The sequence below is a fragment of the Vulpes vulpes genome, chromosome 15, assembly GCF_048418805.1.
Source record: "Vulpes vulpes isolate BD-2025 chromosome 15, VulVul3, whole genome shotgun sequence".
NCBI classification, from domain to species: domain Eukaryota; kingdom Metazoa; phylum Chordata; class Mammalia; order Carnivora; family Canidae; genus Vulpes; species Vulpes vulpes.
The window spans coordinates 48,417,559-48,439,817 of record NC_132794.1 but is presented as its reverse complement, the minus strand read 5'-3'; the positions used below and the strand labels follow the sequence as shown (position 1 = coordinate 48,439,817).

The window sequence follows — 22,259 nt, the reverse complement described above, 5'->3', positions numbered from 1 at the left end:
AATAAGTAAAGACAGGGGGATCCCTGGGTGGCTCAGAGATTTGGCGCCTGCCTTTGGCCCAGGGCATTATCCTGGAGTCCTGGGATTGAGTCCCACGTCGGGCTCCTTGCGTGGAGCCTGCTTCTCCCTCTGCCTGTCTCTCTGTGTGTCTCTCATGAATAAATAAATAAAATCTTTTTTAAAAAATAAATAAATAAGTAAAGACAACTTTTATAATTCCCTATTTCCCATACAATGTAGAAGATCTGGGCAGCCCTGGTGGCGCAGCGGTTTAGTGCCGCCTGCAGCCCAGGGCGTGATCCTGGAGATCCAGGATCGAGTCCCACGTCAGGCTCTCTGCATGGAGCCTGCTTCTCCCTCTGCCTGTGTCTCTCTCTGCCTCTGTGTGTGTGTGTCTCTATGAATAAATAAATAAAATTTTTTAAAAAACGCAGAAGATCTGAAGGTCTGCTCCTGTCCACATCTTTAGTAGTAAGCCACTCTAAATGCAGTATCCTCAAAACAAACACACACCCCAAATTAAGGAGAATTTTAGGAAACAAAGTATGCTACAACATAAAAATATTTCAACCTAGAAAACTCTGTTCTTTTCAAATCTACTATTTCAAATGGCACCAATACTGGCTACCTCCATTAATCTAATTATCTTAAATTCTCAGAGGCGATACAAAATGCTGGTTCCAAGAAATGGAACTATTTAAAATAAAAAGTCATTTATAACACTTTAATAGAACTGCAAAGTAAGGGCACCTAGGTGGCTTTGTCGGTTAAGTGTCCAGCTCACATCACGATCTCAGGATCATGTGATAGAGCCCTACTTGGGGGCTATGCTGGGTGTGAAGCCTGCTTAAGATTCTCTCTCTCCCAAAAAAAAAAAAAAAAAAAAAAAGATTCTCTCTCTCCCTCTCCCTCCCCCCACCCCACGCTTACCATTCTCTCCTTCTCTTAAGGAAAAAAAAAAAACTGCAAAGTAACCTGCAGTACTGAAAAACTTTCATTTTGAAAATATAAATACAGTTAACAGCTTGGAAAACTATGACTAATAGTCATGAATAATAATCCTGATAAGAAAAAAAAAAAACAAAACAAAACAAAAAAAAAAAATCCTGATAAGAGGTCATCTAGGTGGTGAAAGATACATGTGTATGTACTCTGTACTCTGACCTCTCCTTCCCAACCCAGAAAATAGAAATTAGAACCAAATTCCTATGTGACTCTAATATCTTTCTTAGGCTCAGGGCTACAGGGCTATCCCATTCCTATTCCTTAACCTTAAATTGTTCTGGTAATACCTCAAGCATTCCCAGACTTTGACCATAAATCAAAACTCCATACCACAGGAACCCCACAGTTGCAGGAAGTAGTTATATGGACTGCCAGCAGCACTGAAAAAAGCATTTCAGTTTACAAGATGATGATTATATTGATACTAATAGCAACAACTATTTAGTAAGTGCTTACTATAATGCCAAGCATTGTTTTTAGCACTTTACTTTATCTAATTCTCAGAATAAGCCTAAAGTAGATATTATAATCCCCATTGTACTGATAAGGAAAAGTGGTGCGAACCAAGAAAAGTTGGGGGATGGGGCAAAGACAGACAAAAAAGACTGGTTGAAACAAAGAAGCAAGAAATCAGAACAGCAAGGGACTTCTCAAAAGGAATATTGGAAGTTAGAAGCAAGCCCTCCAAAAATTCTGGGAAAAAAAAAATGACCTCCAACCTAGATTTCTATTATTCTATTCTCATGGATGGTAAAGGTGATGGGTCAATGATAGGGGTCATCAAACTACTCAGCCTAATGTTTTTGTAAATAGTTTAATTGAAACAGCCACATTCAACCTGGCTAGCTCAGTCAGTAGAGTTTACAAATCTTAATCTTGGGGTGGTGAGCTCGAGCCCCACAGTGGGTATACAGATTACTAATAAAAATAAATTTTTAAAAAAAGAAACACAGCCACACTCATTCATGTATCATCTATGGCTGCTGTAATACAATAGCACAGATGAGTTGCTGAGGCACAGACTCCGTAACCCATAAAGCATAAAATATTTACTATCTAGTCCCTTACAGAAAAAAATCTGCCAAACTCAGGCCTATGAATACAAAAGCCAGTAAGAACCAGGGAAATAAAGGACTGATGGCAGCTGAAAAGAGTTTGAATATAATGTTGGAAAAGCGGGGTAAGACTATAATGCATATTTTAGATTTGCAATGCTACTTGAAGGGAGTGCCAAAAGATCAGTTTTCTGATTTTTATCCAGATACTTACCAGCTACCATTTCAGGAATTCTGAAGAAGGCACCTAGAAAATATACAGTCATCATTAAATTATTTGGAGAATAATTATAAAATATATAGATTTCCAGAGGTTTTGCTTCTTTTATTCTCTGGTTGCCCATCTTTTGAATGTTCTACTACCATTTTTTTTTTTAAGTAAGCTCTACACCCAACCTGAGGCTTAAACTCACTACTCCAAGATCAAGAGTCACATGCTCTACCAACTTAGAGAGCCAGGCACCCCGCATGTTCTACTACTTATTAGCACTTCCAGTGAAAGTGGACAGGGAAAACAAAAATATGTGAAAGGTGGGACACCTGGATGGCTCAGCAGTTCAGCGTCTGCCTTTGGCTCAGGGCGTGATCTCGGAGTCCCGGGATCAAGTCCTGCATCAGGCTCCCTGCATGAAGCCTGCTTCTCTCTCTGCCTACGTCTCTGCCTCTCTCTGTGTGTCTCTCTCATGAATAAATAAATAAATCTTTAAAAAAAAAAAAAAAAAAAAAAGGAATAACATACTTATATACTAAAGAAATGGACCAGCGGCGCCCAGTGGCTCAGTTGAGCATAGACTCTTGGTTTCAGCTTGGGTCATGATCTCAGGGTCCTGAGATACAGCTCCTAGTCCAGCTCAGGCACTCAATGAGGAGTCTACATGCCCTATCCCTTCCCTCTTGCCCTCCCCCCATTTGCGATCAAGCTTGCTTATGTGCTCTCTGTCAAGTAAATAGATAAAACCTAGAAAAGAAAAGGGCCATATCCAAGGACTCCAGGCAAAACCCCAGATATAAAAAGAATTTTCAAAAAAAAAAAAAAAAAGAATTTTCATTAAGGTGAGAGTCAAGAGACATGGGGTTCTATTCAGGAACCCTGGTTGACTACTGGCAAGGAGAGAATCCTCTGGCATGTTTGCACTATGTGATAGTGCACTACTACACCCAGAGAAACTTTTCTCAAATTCCTTGAAAGTCTATGCAGAACCAACAAATTGACATTCAAAAACAGTCATGAACCACTGAACAGTCCATGAGGATTTGCAAGGATTTAATGACAAGTCTCAAAATCGGAGACAATTTTCATTAACACTGCCTAGAATATTTAAGATGTGGGAGTGGATTACGAAGATAATCTTTTTTATGAAGATAACTTAAAGGGTCATTTGAAGGTTGTCACAGAAGCACGAATAGACTACTCCATATGCTCTAGAGGATCCTGGAATGGAAGTTTCTGAATGGAAGATTTCATTTCAGTACAAAGAAAAGTGGTAAGCTCTCTATCATCAGCTTTGTAAAGGAGAATCAGAATCTGGGGTTTTTTGTTCTTATTCTTTACCAATTATATTTAATTTCATTTTTGTTTTTATCAAAGTTATCCATGAACAGAGACTAAAGAGGTGAATAAATACAATGGCTTATTATCAAAGATAATGATCCTTTACTCCAACAACTTCCCAATTCCCAGAGACAAATTTTCAACTTTTACGGCTGAATCTTTTGGTATATAGTTCCACACCATTATATACTTTTTTTCTTTTCTCCAGTTTTAGGCAGTATTAACTTCCCATCATAGATTAGAATTTAGCCCTCTTTCCTCTTCACATCTCTTACAGATGTGCACACTTCCCATCCCCTAGTCTTCCTAATATAATTATTTAATTCTTATTAAATCAATACTCAAGGTTCATATAAATCCTATTCAAAGCTGGGGATGCAGCATACTTATTAGACTAGGCTACACAAACAGATCCCAAAATATCAGCCTGGAAAGTGAATATTTAGATCATTAATTAAGCCAGTTCTCTTGCAGAGTCATCCCAGGACTCAGGCTGACAGTAATTCTGCCATCTTGACTACAGGCTTTGGAGGCTGTCTCAGACGTTGCAGCCAGAGGAGGCTGACAAAACTGGAATACATGAAGGTGGTCACGACTACTTCCACCAGAGAAAATAAGTCATATATCTAATTAAACTGTAATAGAGACTGGGGGATTCTGACATCATGCCCAAAGAAAGGGAGAGCAAATTTGCATAGTTGGTGGTCTTTGCCACATATGCCATGATTACTTTTTCTCAAAAAAAAAAAAAAAAAGTAAAAAAAAAAAAAAAAAAAAAAAACCTGTAATGAATCTTAGAAACAGATGGCAGAAAAGGGAAGAGAGGATATAAGGGAAAATAAGTCAGTTAACTAAAGAAAGATTAATAAACATCCCACAAAAATGGAGGAAAATTAAAAGATGATTAATTTATTTAAGAAACACTCTCCTTTTGTTATATACCACACTCCACATTAAGTACAATAAAAAAACATATGCATTAAATGTAATGTAGTATCCTCAATTTGATTCTGGATCAGAATAAGGACATTAATGGAACTAATGAAATCCAAGCAAAGGGAAAGGAAAGAAGAAAGAAAGGAAAAGAAAGGAAAAGAAAGGAAAAGAAAGGAAAAGGAAGGAAGGAAGGAAGGAAGGAAGGAAGGAAGGAAGGAAGGAAGGAGAAAGGAAAGGAGGGAGTTTACTAAGAATGATGTACCAACATTGATTTCTTAGTTTTGAGAGATGTACCAAAGTAATGTAAGATTTTTTTTAAGATTTTATTTATTCATGAGAGACACACAGAGAAAGGCATAGACATAGGTAGAAGGAGCCTAATACAGGACTTGATCCCAGGACCCCAGGACCATGACCTGAGTCGAAGGCAGACACTCAACCACTGAGCCACCTAGGCATCCTAGTAATGTAAGATGTTAAGGGGAAACTGGGTGAGCTATATACAGAAACTCTTCGTATAGTCTTTGCAGCTTTTCTATAAATCTAAAATTACTCCCAAAAACCTATTAAAAAAAAAACACTCAGTAATAAAAGTCCAACCACTGCAGTTCCTCAAAAAAATAAACATAGGGATGCCTGGGTGTCTCGGTGGTTGGGCTTCATGCATGAAGCCTGCTTCTCCCTCTGCCTGTGTCGCTGCCTCTCTCTGTGTCTCTCATGAATAAATAAATGGAATCTTTCAAAATATATAAATAAATAAACATAGAATCATCATGTGATCCAACAATTCTTCTAGATATATACTCAAAAGAATTGAAAGCAGAGACTCAAAGAGATGTCTTTACATCCACATTCACAGCATCACTATCCACAATAAACAAAAGGTGGAAGCAACTGAAGTGTTCATCAACAGGTAACAAGTTTTTTTTTAATGTGATATACACACACAAAATGGAATATTGTTCAGCATTAAAAAGAAATTCTAACACATGCTACAATATGGATGAACCCTGAAGACATTAGGCTAAACAAAATAAGCCAGTTCCAAAAGGACAGTATTTTTGTAAAATTCCACTTATGTGAGGTACCTAGAGTAGTCCAATTCAGAGACACAAAGTAGAAAGTAGAATGTGGTTGCCAGGGACTGGGGGAAGAGAACAGTAAGCTAGTATTTTATGAGTACAGTTTCAGCTTGGAAAGAGGAAACCACTAGAGATGGATGGTGGCTAACTGGCTGCACAACATGAATGTGTCAAAGATCTGTACACTTCAAAATGGTTACAATGGTGGGCATCTGGGGGACACACCCATTAAGTGTCCAACTCTCAGTTTCGGCTCAGGTCATGATCTCAGAGTCAGGAGACTGAGCCCTGTCCACTGATTGTGGAGTCTGCCTGAGATTCTCTCTCCCTCTCCCTCTGCCCCTCCTGTTTGTGCATTGTTTCCCTAAAATAAATTTTTGAAATATTTTTTTTAAATGGTTGCAATGGTATATGTTATATTTTTTACTACAATTTTAAAAAATACAGCTAGGGGCACCTGGATGATTCAGCCAGTTAAGGATGTGCTTTCTGCTCAGGTCACGATCCTGGACTCCAGGGAATGAACCCCCAGCCCCATGTCAGGCTCTCTGCTTCTCCTTCTGCCCCTCACCCCACTCATGGTCTCCCTCTCTCTCAAATAAATAAAATATTTTTTAAAAAATATCGCAAAATAAGCACATTGATAGAGGTTTGAACAGAATATTTCCATCACCAGAAAAAAGATCAAAAACAAATTCTGACTTCCCTGAGACTATGACATCTAAGGTAGTTTTGAGCAAGACAGTCATACTGGGGAAGGGAATGGGAGGTGGGGGATATTGAATAAAACAGAGGCACAGTCAAGTATGGCAGTCTAGAACAGGGGTCAGCACACTGCAGCCCCATAAACCATGTTTTGCCATAGGTTTTTGTGAAAAGTGAAAACTTTTTCACATTTTTAATGTGAAAAAGGAAAGTTAAAATTGAAAGTTGAAAAAAAGTTAAAATAGCAGCATCTGGCTAGCTCGGTTGGAAGAGTTTATGACCCTTGATCTCAGGGTCATGAGTTCAAGCCCCACATCAGATGTAAAAATCGCTTAATTTTTTTTTTCCGAGTGTTAGAAACAAAAAATTTTTTTAAAGATTTTATTTATTTATTCATGAGAGACAGAGAGAGAGAGAGAGAGAGAGAGAGAGGCAGAGACACAGGCAGAGGGAGAAGCAGGCTCCATACAGGGAGCCCGACACGGGACTCGATCCCAGGTCTCCAGGACCAGGCCCTGGGCTGAAGGCAGCACTAAACCACTGAGCCACCTGGGCTGCCCACAAAATTTTTTAATTAAAATAAAATGGGGGATCCCTAGGTGGCTCAGCCCAGGGCGTGATCCTGGAGTCCCAGGATCGAGTCCCACATCAGGCTCCCAGCATGGAGCCTGCTTCTCCCTCTGCCTGTGTCTCTGCCTCTCTCTCTCTCTCTCTCTCTCTCATGAATAAAACTTTTTAAAATATTAAAATTAAATCTTATGACATACAAGAATTATATGAAATTCCAACTTCAGTGTCCATAGTTTCCCTAGAACACAGCCATAATCGTTTGTTTACATAATGTCTATTGTTGCTTTCACGCTACAACAGAGCTGAATAGTTATGACAGACATAATAAAGCCCACAAAACTTAAAATATTTACTTTCTTGCCCTTTACAGAAAAAGTCTGCCAATCCCCATCTAGAGGCCTGAAAGTAGTACATTTAGTATGCATAAATCAATGGTATATATGAGGAAGACACATGGCAAATGAGATAAATCATAAGGTAGTGGGCTTTAAGTCCTAAGCTAAAGAATCTGAACTTGTCTCAACTTGATTCCATTTACTATGAGAAGCCACTGTAGAACTGTGTAGAAAAGTAACTTGATCAGATAAACCTTATGCAAAGACAATTATCCACTTGCTTTTAAAGGTATCTGAGCTATTCATTTACTAAAAAAACAAAACAACAACAACAAAAAAACACTTTGCACTAAAAAAGGGGGGGGGCTTAAAAAAATAAAACAAAAATTTATTTTTTTTTCATTTTTTTTTTTTTTTTTTTTATGATAGTCACAGAGAGAGAGACAGAGAGAGAGAGAGAGAGGCAGAGACACAGGCAGAGGGAGAAGCAGGCTCCATGCACTGGCAGCCCGACGTGGGATTCGATCCCGGGTCTCCAGGATCGCGCCCTGGGCCAAAGGCAGGCGCTAAACCGCTGCGCCACCCAGGGATCCCTAAAACAAAAATTTAAACTTAAAAATAGCCTAGAAGCATATCAATAAGGTTAACAGGGATAGCGTATTAAAACTTTTTATCTCTGGGGGCGTCTGGCTGGCTCAGAGAGTGGAATATGCAACTTTTAATCTCAGGGTTGTAAGTTGAACCCCATGTTGGGCCTAGAGATTATTTAAAAATAAAATCTTAAGGGGGCAGCCCAGGTAGCTCGGCAGTTTAGCGCCACCTTCAGCCTAGGGCATGATCCTGGAGACCCAGGATTGAGTCCTGCATCGGGCTTCCTGCATGGAGCCTGTTTTCCCCTCTGCCTGTATCTCTGCCTCTCTCTGCCTCTCTCATGAATAAATAAAAATCATAAAAAATAAAAATAAAAATAAAAATAAAAATAAAAATAAAAATAAAAATAAAAAATAATAAAATAAAATAAAATAAAATAAAATAAAATAAAATAAAATAAAATAAAATAAATCTTAAGGGGATCCTGGGTGGTACAGATAGTTAAGTACCTGCCTTCGGCTCAGGTCGTGATCCCAGAGTCCTGAGATCAAGTCCCACATCAGGCCCCCTGTCCAGTGGGGAGCCTGCTTCTCCCTCTCCTGGCCCCTTTGCCCCCTGCTTGTTCTCTCTCTTGCTATCTCTTAAATAAATAAACAAAATCTTTAAAAATAAAATAAAACCTTAAAAAAAAACTTTTATCTTCTTCTTTGTGCTTATCCATATTTTTCAAATCCTCAAATCTGAATTATAAAGCTGCTTTTATAAACCAAATACAAAATTCAGTATTTTTAAACTCATTCAAATGCACACATTTGTTTTGTATGTTCTGTAACTCTTCTCCCCTACCCTTAAGTAGAAATGTCTAGGAAAACCCAGACATAGCAAAACTATGAAAGTATCCCTCTGTCACACTTGCAAAGGATAAATGACATACTACCTTTTCAAATTACATATTTGCTTCATAAACATGGAAGAATAAAATGTTTGAACCCAAGTACTGGCAGGGCACTCACTTCCTACATACGGCTTTCATCACATCTATCAAATAGCCAAATCATATCTTAACGAAACTAAAAATGTTAAAAGATAGGAGAAAACAAAGAGCTTGAAAATCAAGTCAAAATGTTGAAAATTGGGCAGCCAGGGTGGCTCAGCAGTTTAGCGACACCTTCAGCCCAGGGTGTGAGCCTGGAGACCTAGGATCAAGTCCCACGTTGGGCTCCCTGCATGGAGCCTGCTTCTCCCTCTGCCTGTGTCTCTGCCTCTCTCTGTCTCTCATGAATAAATAAAACCTTTAAAAAAAATAAATATTTTATTTATTTATTCATGAGAAACAGAGAGAGGCAGAGACACAGGCAGAGGGAGAAGCAGGCTCCACCCAGGGAGCCCTATGTGCGACTCAATCCCCGGTCTCCAGGATCATGCCCTGGGCCAAAGGCAGGCACCAAACCGCTGAGCCACCCAGGGATCCCAATAAATAAAATCTTTTTTAAAATGTTGAAAATTGATGCAAGATAAGACTTCATATAACCCTGAGAATAGAATTATGTGTTTAAAGAAATGCAAAGTCCTTGATTTATACCACACAGTACTTTGCACTTAATGATACACTACCTGTTAAGATTAAATTTTTTTTAAGTTCTGTTTCAGTTCTTCCACTAAATTGTCTGAGATTCGTGTGCAAAGAACCATGCTTTTATTCCTTTGTATGTCCCCCCACAGCATCTCATACAGTGCCCATATATGGTAGGTACTCAATACATGCTTACGATTGAATGACAAAATAATAAACCCTACTTTGAGCTCACAGACTGAAACCCTCACACCTACAATTCACATCATTAAGCCTCCCTCTACCCAACAGTTCAAAGAACATTCCTGGGGCGAATACTGCTGATTCTACTGGATTTATTACATTAGGTTTCTTCTCCAGCAAAGAGCTCAAAGTACACATCTAATGTTAAAATAGAATTCCTGACTACTGAGAAGGTGGGTGGAAAAGTAGGCAAGTGAAGGAAGAATCTTATAATAGCTTGCCTCCAAAGAAATGAGTATGCAGCCCTAGAGATTAAAACATTCCTAAAATGTCTTTGAACTAAGACCCCTAACTGACATCATTTCATTAAACTTTGTACTAGCTAAATTCTATCACAATGAAAATCACTGAAAAGAAAAATTCACTATTAAAAAAAAATCCTAAAAATCTCGGCGAACAATCCATATGACCGTATATTATAAGATCTAGTTGTAATAATTAACTACTCTGCCAAAATAAAACTTCTAAACTTTTTCAAAGCATTATGATTGAACATCTATACATGCTTAGTACTAGAGAAACAAATGCATAAGAAAAACAGTCAAAATATCAACTGATTTTGTATTCTGCTATAAATTAAAGTACTACCAACAGAGCTGAGGAAGTACCATGCAGTGAGGAGCCAACTCCTATCTGTGGAAATTTGGGGAAATTACATACCAAATCTAAGCTGGACACTGAAGACTTGAGTAGGAGTTTGAGGCAAAGAACAAGGAGAGGGGGAGAAAGTATTCCTGGCAAATGCAGAGTTATACACAAGCAGCGCATGTTGGGCATGACAGAGGAAAAAGGTAGGGTAGAGTTAAGACAATGATGGGTCTGGTATGAAAGCTATGAAAGTTGGAATTTATGTCCCCAGGTAATGGACACAGCAGAAATCTTGAGGCAGGCAGTGACAAAAACCTGAAGAATCAGTTCAGAAAGAGCCTAGGTCATATTAAAATTATCACAAAGGCATGATTTAATATTACAACATATACACATAGCTCTGTAAATACTGCACTGATGCAGATACAAAAGATATCTAAGTATAATCTGTCCATGCCTTCACCTGAGTCTCAGGGCTCAGTCACTGACCCTCTTTACTTCCTGCCTGATCTTACCAGACTTGTGTTTTTAAAACACTATGTGTTGATGATATCCCAGATGTATATTCACAGCCCTGACTCTGAACTCCAGACTTACACAGTCAACTGCTTACTCAATGGTTATTCCTAGATATCTACCTGTATCTTAAACTCAACATTATCCAATAAAACTCTTCATTTTAGGGGTGCCCGGTTGGCTCAGCGTTAAAGTTAAGCATCTGACTCTTGATTTCAGTTCAGGTCATGATCTTAGGGTCATTGAGATGGAGGCCCACGCCCCTCATCATACACTAAGTGGAGAGCTGGCTTGAGATTCTCTCCCTCTGCCGCTCCTCCACTCTCTAAAAATAAATAAATAAATCTTTAACGTAAGTTAAAAAATAAACTCTTCATTTTAAATTCCAAACTAGGGGATCCCTGGGTGGCGCAGCGGTTTGGCGCCTGCCTTTGGCCCAGGGCGCGATCCTGGAGACCAGGGATCGAGTCCCACATCGGGCTCCCAGTGCATGGAGCCTGCTTCTCCCTCTGCCTGTGTCTCTGCCTCTCTCTTTCTCTCTCTCTGTGACTATCATAAATAAATAAAAAATTTTTTAAAAAAGTAAATAAATAAGTCCCAAACTAGTTCCTTCCAGTTTCTATTTCTGTATGTGGTACCAGTTTCTCTAGCTAAAAACCTTGTTACATCTGTGATTCCCTCTTTCTCTCACCTCTAACTACCAGCAAACTCTATTGGTTCTACCTTCAAAATATACCCTGAATTGGATCCCTTCTCATTGCCTCTATCACTGCCTCCCAGATACTCCCAGAAGGATACTTCTGCTTACCATTCCACTGACTTCTAAGTGGTTTCCTACAGTCCCTCTTGTCTCTACAAGAGTTATCTTTTTAAAAACAAAGTTATCTTGTAAAAACAAAAATTTGGGGTACCTGGGTGGCTCAGTGGTTGAGCATCTGCCTTTGGCTCAGGTCCTGAACCTGGGATCCTGGGATTGAGTCCCACATCAGGTTTCCCGAAGGGAGCCTGCTTCTCTCCCTGCCTATGTCTCTGTTTCTCTCTGTCTCTCATGAATAAATAAAATCTTTTTTAAAAAAATTTAAACTAAAAAATAAAACATAAAATTGACTATCATTTTTCTTCATTTAAAAAACTGTCCAGGGGATCCCTGGGTGGCGCAGAGGTTTGGCGCCTGCCTTTGGCCCAGGGCGCGATCCTGGAGACCCGGGATCGAATCCCACATCAGGCTCCCGGTGCATGGAGCCTGCTTCTCCCTCTGCCTGTGTCTCTGCCTCTCTCTCTCTCTCTCTCTGTATGGCTATCATAAATAAATAAAAATAAAAATTAAAAATTAAAAAAAAAAAAAAAAAACTGTCCAGGGCAGCCCCGGTGGCGCAGCAGTTTAGCGCCGCCTGCAGCCCAGGGCATGATCCTGGAGACCCTGGATTGAGTCCCACGTCAGGCTCCCTGTATGATGCCTACTTCTCCCTCTGCCTGTGTCTCTGCCCCTCTCTCTCTCTCTCTCTGAATAAATAAATAATCTTTAAAAATTTTTTTAAATAAAATAAAATAAATAAATAAATATAAAAAACTGTCCAATGAATCCCATCACACTTAGAATAAAATCCAAAGCACTTCTCGTCTACCAGACTCTATACCATCTGAGATTACAAACTACCCAGTATCATTTCCTAACATTGTATCCCACCACTACCACTTCCAATTATCACCCCAGCAATCTCCAAACTATATAGCATGTTATCTTTTTTACACGTCCTTGAAAATTGCAAACGGATTCTCACCCCAGAGTCTTTGCATTAGTACTCTCTCTCACCACTTGAAATACTCCACATTGGCATAGCATACCCTTTATCATTCATATCTCTTTATGCTCAAGGGCTACCTCAGAGAAGCCTTACCTGACAATCTACCTAAAACAATCACCATGGAACGCCTGGGTGGCTTAACAGTTGAGCACGTCTGCCTTTGACTCAGGGCGTGATCCTGGAGTACTGAGATCAGGTCCCACACTGGGCTCCCTGCATGGAGTCTGCTTCTCCGTCTGCCTGTGTCTCTGCCTCTTTCTGTTTTTCTCATGAATAAATAAAATCCTAAAAGAGCCATCAAACCCACCACTATGACTCACTATCCTTTTATATTGTTTTCTTCACAGCACTGTGATAATACCAGAAATCATATTATTAGTTTATTGTATGTTTACCAGAGTATAAATTCCATGAGAGCAGGGACTTTGTCTTATTCACTGTTCAATCCCTAGACCTGATATGATACCTGGCATTCAATAGAGCTTATTAATTTTTTAAGATTTTATTTATTCATGATAAATAAAATCATGATCTGTCTATAACATAAATAAAATAAAAAAAAAGAAAGAAAAAAGAAAAGAAAAGAAAAGAAAAGAAAGAAAAGAAAAGAAAAGAAAAGAAAAGAAAAGAAAAGAAAAGAAAAGAAAGCTCATTTCGGCAAAGTCCTAAAGGCCAACCTTTTTGGAAGCGTTTCCCATGCAAGGGAATTTTGCTGGAAAAAGTAGCAGTTGAAGCCAAACAGCTAAATTATGCCATCAGGAAGTGTGTCAGAGTCCAGCTGATCAAGAATGGCAAAAAAAAAAAAATTAAAAAAAAAATTAATCTTTGTACTCAATGATGGTTGTCTGGAGGAAAATGATGAGATTCTCGTTGTTGAATTTAGTTGTAAAGATCACACTGTCAGGGCAGCTCTGGTGGCGCAGTGGTTTAGCGCCGCCTGCAGCCCAAGGTGTGATCCTGGAGACCTGGATCGAGTCCCACATCAGGCTCCCTGCATGGAGCCTGTTTCTCCCTCTGCCTGTGCCTTTGCCCCTCTCTCTCTCTCATGAATAAATAAAATAAATCTTAAAAAAAAAAATCACACTGTCGGAATGACATTCCTGGAGTTCACTTCAAGGTTGTTAAAGTAGCCAATATCTCCCTTTTGGCCTTAAATAAGGGCAAGAAGGAAAGCCCAAGACAGTAAGTTTTGATGGTGAAAATTCGACAGTAATAAATTTTCATATGCTAAAAAAAAAAAAGAGTCTGAGAAACTATTATAACCAAGAAGATCCCAAGGGGACATAATTATCAAAAGTATTGTGGCTATGTAACAGTTCTGAAAGGCAAAGCTTCATATGAACTCTCTGGCGATACCTTGGAAGATCAAGCAACCAGCTTTGTTTGCAATGAAGCTACAGCCATCCTGATAATACATCCCTTGTTTGTTTTTATTTTTTCCTGACCTAACTTCCTTTTCCCCCCTCATACCTTCTTCCCTGGAATTTTATCCATTAATAGAGCATTAGTATAGCAGCATTATCTACAATAGCCAAATCATGGAAACAGCCCAAGAGTTCATCAATTGATGAGTGGATAAAGAACATGTGGTATACACAACAGAATATTTGTCATAAAAAAAAGAATGAAATCCTGCCATTTGCAACAACATGGATAGAGCTAGAGAGTAGAATACTAAGTGGAATAAGCCAGAGAAAGACAAATACCATATGATTTCACTCATATGTGGAATTTAAGAAACCACAAATGAGGAGCACCTGGCTGGCTCAGTCTGTGGGACATGTGACTCTTGATCCCAGAGTTGTGAGTTCGAGCCCCACACTGGATATAGAGAGTACTTACGTAAATTTTTGTTTTATTGGCGGGGGGGGGGGGGGGGGGGGATCCCTGGGTGGCCCAATGGTTTAGCGCCTGCCTTCGGCCCAGGGCATGATCCTGGAGTCCCGGGATCGAGCCCCACACTGGACTCCCTGCATGGAGCCTGCTTCTCCCTCTGCCTGTCTCTCTGCCTCTCTCTCTCTCTCATGAATAAATAAATAAAATCTTTTTTTTTTTTTTATTTTATTTATGATAGTCACACAGAGAGAGAGAGAGAGAGAGAGGCAGAGGGAGAAGCAGGCTCCATGCACCGGGAGCCCAACGTGGGATTCGATTCCGGGTCTCCAAGACCGCGCCCTGGGCCAAAGGCAGGCTCCAAACCGCTGCGCCACCCAGGGATCCCAATAAATAAAATCTTTAAAAAATAGTAATACTTTTTTTAATGAGCAAAGGGGCAAGAAAAAGGGGGGACAAACCAAGAAACAAACTCAACTATAAAGAAAAACCTGAGGGATATGGGAGGTAGGTAGGGGGATGGGAATAGATTATGGGGATTAAGGAATCCACTTGTTTAAAAAAAAAAAAAAAGTGCATTTGTTGTAATGAGCTCCGGGTAATGTATCGAAGTATTAAATCATTATATTATACACTTGAAACTAATATTTAAGATTTTACTTATTTTTTTGAGAGAGAGAGCCTGGGGTGGGGGAAAGAAAGGGAGAAGCAGACTCCCCACCAAGCAGGGAGCCCAACGTAGGCCTTGATTTCAGGCTCTATCCCAGGACCCTGAGATCATGACCCAAGCTGAAACCAGCCCCTTAACAAACCAAGCCACCCAAGTACCCCTAAGGTTTTAAGTAATCTCTACTTCCGGTGTGGGGCTCAAACTCACAACCCAAGATCAAGAATCATATTAGCCAGCCAGGTACCCCAACTAACTGTAATTAAAACAAAAACTGGGCAGCCCGGGTGGCTCAGTGGTTTAGCGCCACCTTCAGCCCAAGGCGTGATCCTGGAGACCTGGGATCAAGTCCCACGTCAGGCTCCCTGCATGGAACCTGCTTCGTCCTCTGCCTGTCTCTCTTTCTCTCTTTCTGTGTGTCTCTCATGAATGAATAAATAAAATCTTTAAAAAATATATTAAAAATAAATAAAACAAAAACTTTTCAAAAATTGGGATGCCTGGGTAGGTAGCTCAGCAGTTGAGCATCTGCCTTTAACTCAGTGTGATCAAAGAGTCCCAGGATAGAGTCCCACATCAGGCTCCTGCCGAGAGCCTGCTTCTCCCTCTGCCTGCGTCTTTGCCTCTTTCTCTGTTTCTCATGAATAAATAAATAAATAAACTCCCTTTTTTTTTTTTTTTTAATTTAAAAATGTTTTAAAGGGCAGCCCCAGTGGCCCAGCAGTTTGGTGCCGCCTGCAGCCTGGGGTGTGATCCTGGAGACCCGGGATGGAGTCCCACATCGGGCTCCCTGCATGGAGCCTACTTCTTCCTCTCTCTCTGCCTGTGTCTCTGCCTCTCTCTGTGTGTCTATGAATGAATGAATGAATGAATGAATGAATGAATGAATGAATGAATGAATGAATGAATAAATAAATAAATAAGTAAATAAATCTTAAAAAGTTTACATTTTTTTTGGCGGGGGGGGGGGGGGGGGGCGGAATCCCTGGGTGGCCCAATGGTTTAGTGCCTGCCTTCGGCCCAGGGCAAAAGTTTAAAAACTTTTAAAAAATAAAGCATTAGTACATTTAAAACAAGACAAAAAAGTATTGCTATCCTGGATGAAATACTTGAACAGGAAAAGGACATTACATAAAAACTAAAGAAACCTGATTACACTATGGACTTTAGTTAAAAATTATGTATTAGGGGACGCCTGGGTGGCTCAGTGGTTGAGCATCTGCCTTTGGCCCAGGGCGTGACCCTGGAGTCCTGGGATTAAGTCTCACATCGGGCTCCCTGCGAGGAGCCTCCTTCTCCCCCTGCCTATGTCTCTGCCTCTCTGTCTCTCATGAATAAATAAATAAAATCTTAAAAAAAAAAAGAGGTATTAGTATTTATTAGTTCATTCTTTACAGTACATATATCATACTAACATAAGATATTTACACAGAAAACTAGGTGTTGGGTGTATGGAAACTCTATATTATCTTTGCAGTTTTTCTCTAAACCTAAAACTGTTCTAAAAAAAAATGTTTATGGGGCACCTGGTGGCTCAATCGGTTAAGAATCTGCCTTCAGTTCAAGTCATGACCCCAACGTCCTTGAGCCCCACATCAGACTCCTTGCTTCTCCCTCTGCCTGACGCTACTCTTACTCTGTCAAATAAATAAATAAAATATTTTTTAAATGTTTGTTTTTTAATTAAATTCATCCAAAACCTTGGGACACCTGGGTGGCTCGGCGGTTAAAAAATCTGCCTTCAGGGATCCCTGGGTGGCGCAGCGGTTTAGCGCCTGCCTTTGGCCCAGGGCGCGATCCTGGAGACCCGGGATCGAATCCCACGTCGGGCTCCCGGTGCATGGAGCCTGCTTCTCCCTCTGCCTGTGTCTCTGCCTCTCTCTCTCTCTGTGACTGTCATAAATAAATAAAAATTTAAAAAAAAAAAAAAAAAGAATCTGCCTTCAGCCCAGGGCGTGATCCTGCAGACAGACCTGGGATCGAGTCCCACATTGGGCTCCCTGCATGGAGCCTGCTTCTCCTTCTGCCTATGTTTCTGCCTCTCTGTGTACCTCTCATGAATAAATAAATAAAATCTTAAAAAAAAAAAATTCTACCACTCAAATAAAATCACCATTAGTTTACATCTGATGTATACCATTTTAAACTTTTATGTAAATTTTAGACTTTTAGACACATATAGGTACACTCCTACAAAAATGCAATCTTCCTACACATTTTGCTTGACAAAACATGCTTTCCAAGTAATTAGAAATCTATGTCTACTAGCTACAAGGTATTACCCTTCCTCTATAAAAGTACCATATTTAGGGATCCCTGGGTGGCGCAGCGGTTTGGCGCCTGCCTTTGGCCCAGGGGCGATCCTGGAGACCCCGGATTGAATCCCCCATCAGGCTCCCGGTGCATGGAGCCTGCTTCTTCCTCCGCCTGTGTCTCTGCCTCTCTCTCTCTCTCTCTGTGACTATCATAAATAAGTAAAAAAAAAAAAAAAAAAAAAAAGTACCATATTTATTTAACCAACCCTCTATTACTTAACATGTAAATGTTTCCAAGTTTTAGCTATTATTTTTAAGATTTTATTTATTTACTTAGCATGAGCTGAGGGAGAGGCAGAAGGAGGAGAGGCAGACTCCGTGCTGAGCAGGGAGCTCAGTGTGGGGCTTGACCTCAAGACCCTGGGATCGTGACCTGAGCTGAAGGCATACACTTACAGGACTGAACCCCCAGGTACCCCTCAAGTCTTAGCTATTATAAAAAATACTACAAAAACAACTCTTAAATATCTTTAGGAACTTACAAATTAGTGCCTTAACCAAGAAGAAAAGCTGCAGAGTCCAGCATACAGGTTGGAATGCTTTCAATAGGTACAGCCAAAATATCCTTCAAAATAGATGTCCACATGTACTATATACTAACAACAGTGTATGAGTGTGCCAATTTCCTCACTCCTGTGACAATACAATATTAACACTGATTATGTATATGAAAATCTGCCCAACTGGGGGGAAAAAGTTGTTTTGTGTTACTTTGTTACTTGTAAGTGCTTTATTGGTTATTTCTATTTCTTTATGTATGTGATCTACCTATCTATATCTTTTGCCCATCTACTAGATATTAAAGTCATTAAACTTATAAATCCAACACATGGTGCAAATTTTTTTCCTCCACAACCTGCATGGCATTGCTCATCACTGGATACCCTACACCTGAAAAACTGGCACATAGTAAACACTCAACAAATATGTTAAATACTTGGCAAATAAATCTCTTTTAATGATGTTTTTGCCAACTACAAGGTTATTTTATGCAATTTTTCAAACAACATCTGCCTTTATGGATTCTGCCTTTATAATCATGCTTAGAGGGGATCCCTGGGTGGCGCAGCGGTTTAGCGCCTGCCTTTGGCCCAGGGTGCGATCCTGGAGACCCGGGATCGAATCCCACGTCAGGCTCCCGGTGCATGGAGCCTGCTTCTCCCTCTGCCTGTGTCTCTGCCTCTCTCTCTCTCTGTGACTGTCATAAATAAATAAAAATTAAAAAAAAAATAAAAATATAATCATGCTTAGAAAAGCTCATCCCATTTCAAGACAGGAAATATATTTACCCAATTTTTTAAAGTAGCTATTTTCTGACTTCACATTTTTTTTTTTTTACAGATTTTATTCTTGGGGATCCCTGGGTGGCCCAGCGTTTTGGCACCCGCCTTCCGCCCAGGGCGTGATCCTGGAGTCGCAGGATCAAGTCCCACATAGGGCTCCCTGCATGGAGCCTGCTTCTCCCTCTGCCTGTGTCTCTGCCTCTCTCTCTCTCTCTCTCATGAATAAATAAAATCTTTTTTAAATAAAATAAATAAAAAATAAAGATTTTATTTTGAGTAACCTCTACACCCAACGTGGGGTTCGAATCAAGAGTTGTATGCCCTACCAAATGATCCAGCCAGGCACACACTGACTTCACATTTATATTTAACTATTTACTTAGATTTTATTTTACTTACATTTTCAGGTAGGACTCCATTTTATTATTATTTTTCAAATGGTTAGCCAGTTGTTCCAACACAATTTTGAAATTCTCTCTCCAATAATGTGAAATTCCACCTTTATAATGCTAAATAGCTTTATATACTTCTAAATTTACTGTTCTGTACCACTGCTGTCTATTCCAAAGTTACTACTCATTATTTTATCATAGTTTCACTTGTATACTCACTAATACAAGTTCCCACACACACACACTCTACTCTTTCAAAAGTTTTCTTACATTACAGATTCATTCTTCCAAATGAACTATGGGATCATTCTGTCAAATTTTCAAAATGCGTTATGGTTGGAATTCTGTGAAATGATCAGCCCCACAAGCTAATGCAAGTTACTTAACCTGTCTCTATTTTCTTTGTTGGTAATGAAAGAAAAGTAATAGTACTTACCTCAGAGGCTTAACAAAACTAAATGAATTAAGACATGTAAAATATTAACCTAGAAAGATTTTAACTATCATAATTGTTCAGAAGTGGTAACTTGTTATAATGCTTACTCAAAAAATGTGCACCCACAAAATTCAAAGGCTCTATAAGATAAATCAAAGGGAAGCACAAAACGTAAGCAGCGATAGGAAAAATACATAATTAATGCCTGCTCATTTCACTAAAGTCCTAACCCTTGACAAAATGAAGTGTTGGAGCTGGGAACAGAAACCTATGAAAAACATCAAAGATTGGTGGCAAGGAAACCTCAAAAATTTTACAAATACTGGCCCCCCCAGTGGAGAAGACAACTTCTACGAACCTGTAGTCACAGCCTTACCGAGCATCAGCAAGTCTCTTCTAATTACTTGTTCTCCTAGCTCCACAGTTAATAGACTGTACTAATTTCTTGATTTTTTTTCCCAGGAAACACATAGAGCCTAGCCCTCTAAAAGACAGAATACTTTTCAAATGACAGAGGGAGAAGGCAGAGTATAAACGCAATCGATAAATATGGACAGACATGCCCAGATTTTAAGAAATTACCTCCAGGTTTCCCACATCGCTAATGATGGGGAGATACAGTGTGGTTTTTTTTTTTTTTTTTTTTCTTGTGGAGAAACGGAATGGTCTCACTTCATTCTTTATTCTTTTGTTATCTGCATGACGTTGGGATTAGGTAGAGGTCACCTGCCATAAAGAAGCCTTAAAAAAATCTTCCACAGAACTAACACAAATGAGAAAATGGAGGCCAGGAGCGGCAACAGGGCTTGCTCATTACAAAAGTAGCCAAAGGCCTAGACCCCAGGTCCTCTAATTCCCAGACCACAGCTCATTACACCACATCATACAGCCTCTCGCCGACGACTGCCACGCTTCGAGGTGGGAGGAGCAAAAGCAGAGGGATCACGCCGCAGCAAGGACACTAGAGAAAACCACAGGTCGGCGCAGTAGACGGCACGTGACTGGCCACGCCTCTGCCTACCATCCTCCCCCTTCCCCGCGCCAGCAGCACGCGCTGCCAACCTCGTCATGTGACCTTCACGCGGCCCCAGCGCTCCCCCTGCCAGGCGACTCTTTCCAGCAGCCATTTTGCCGAGAACTTGTCGTCCGTGCTCACGGCAGGGCAGGACGCCACGAAAACCCGTGGCCAGATTTTACAGGCCGCACACGCGCTTCGAAAGAGCGCTCAGGCCGTGAGGGCTGAGCCGAACCTCACTGAACACGTCGCACCCCGGGGCGCCGGGGAAAGCTGTGGGTGCGCCTCAGCCTGCGATTGGCTGTGGCGTCCACGTGACGCCGCTGCCCCCCCATTTCCCCCTTCCCCCCCAAAAAAACACCCAAACATACTCTTAACACCTCGCGCCAAGTACAAGCCACGGGGCGCGTGGGGACTAACGGGGCGCATGGCAACCAAGGCGCCTGCGCGTACCTGCCAAGGCCGACCGGAACGGGCCCACGCACCGCTCGGCTCACCGTCCCGGAATCCTCGCGCTGCCGGACCACCCGGCTAGTCATTGGCTGCCAGGTTTGGTCACGTGTTCAGCTCAGGCCCGCCCCTAACCGCTAATCACCTGGCACCGTGCTCGAAGCGGCGCCGAAAGTCGTTCGCACGCGGAAAGGGAGGGTGGTTAGAGGACCTCCTTTTTTGCCTCTTTAGGGTTACATTCCTAAAGGGGAAACGAGAAAGCCGGGTCTCAAAACTAAGGAAGCTCACACCTACCGGTTTAACTTCGCGTGCCTCTCCAGGAGCCGGGAACCATCGCCCTTGGGCGCTCCCCGATGCACGCCGGGATACGTCTGGCGCCCCTCAGTGGGCTGCAGAGCATGCCGGGAAAAGCACCTCTCCCGGTTTCCTGGCTCTCACCTCCGGGGTGTTCCTTTCATGTCCCCTTGAAAGCCCGGTTCTTGGGCTGGGAATGAGGCGGTTTGAATAATTAGGGGAGTGTGACTGGGTGTAACTGGCACTTTGAGTGCCCCTTCCCCCACTTGTTACTCCGTGTGGTCTTGGGGAAACCGCTTAACCTTTCTTCGTGGAGCGTGCATTTAGAGCCTGCTGAGTGCCTTTGTGAATATTGCAGAAAAATAGCGAGAGCATTTGCCTACAATGAAACTATTAGCCTTTCATGGTTAGTGGAAAAGAATACTAATTTAAATACGGCTTAACTACAAACCCCACTAGGAAGTGGAAATAATACTTGGCGTTTCTCTTAGAAGACCAGACTTTTTATGGTAACCTTACGGCTATTGTTGGGGAAAGGGGGGGGGGTGGAAGAAGTAGGAGGCATTTTAAAGGGTACCAAGATGTGGCTCTATTACATTTTCTGGTTCAACTTGCCCTAGGTATGGTATATTAGAACCAAGAAAAAAACACCTATCTGCTAACGCTGAGAAAAGGTGGTCTTAGATCAGAATGAGTTAATTTTGTAGTATTCATAGATCGACCTCCAGGCCAACCCCTCATATTTTGCTCCCCTGAAGCCTCCAATTAGAATAATTCATATCTCTTTTTGCTTTGAACTCCATTCCTCAGCTATTCTGATTTCAAAGCTATTTTTTCAGTTAACAAAAGGACGATTAAGCTTGGGGAATTTGACTAGTGGTGGTCAGACTCACAGGAGTGCTGATTTATAAACTAGAAACTAAATGTATTAATTCATAATGTGGTTACTGAGCCGAACACATAGTTTTGGGCGCACTTTTCTGGTTTTAAAATACTCATTAAGCCTAATTAATAATCA

General features: G+C 40.8%; 1 protein-coding gene across 19 annotated transcripts in view; it reads right to left on the bottom strand.

Moving 5' to 3' along the window:
- The window catches only part of MGA (MAX dimerization protein MGA), a 177,067-nt gene extending 155,654 nt beyond the window's left edge, over positions 1-21,413 (bottom strand). For 9 of the 19 annotated variants that reach the window (XR_011997352.1, XR_011997353.1, XM_072738327.1 and 6 more), the window contains exon 1: positions 21,242-21,413. The gene's annotated coding sequence lies outside the window, so the exon portion shown is untranslated. Of the gene's footprint in view, positions 1-20,544; positions 20,797-20,950; positions 21,055-21,241 lie in introns of those variants that run through there. The other 10 variants (XR_011997351.1, XM_072738326.1, XM_072738330.1 and 7 more) reach the window with 2 other exon arrangements.
- Positions 21,414-22,259: the final 846 nt, after the last annotated feature.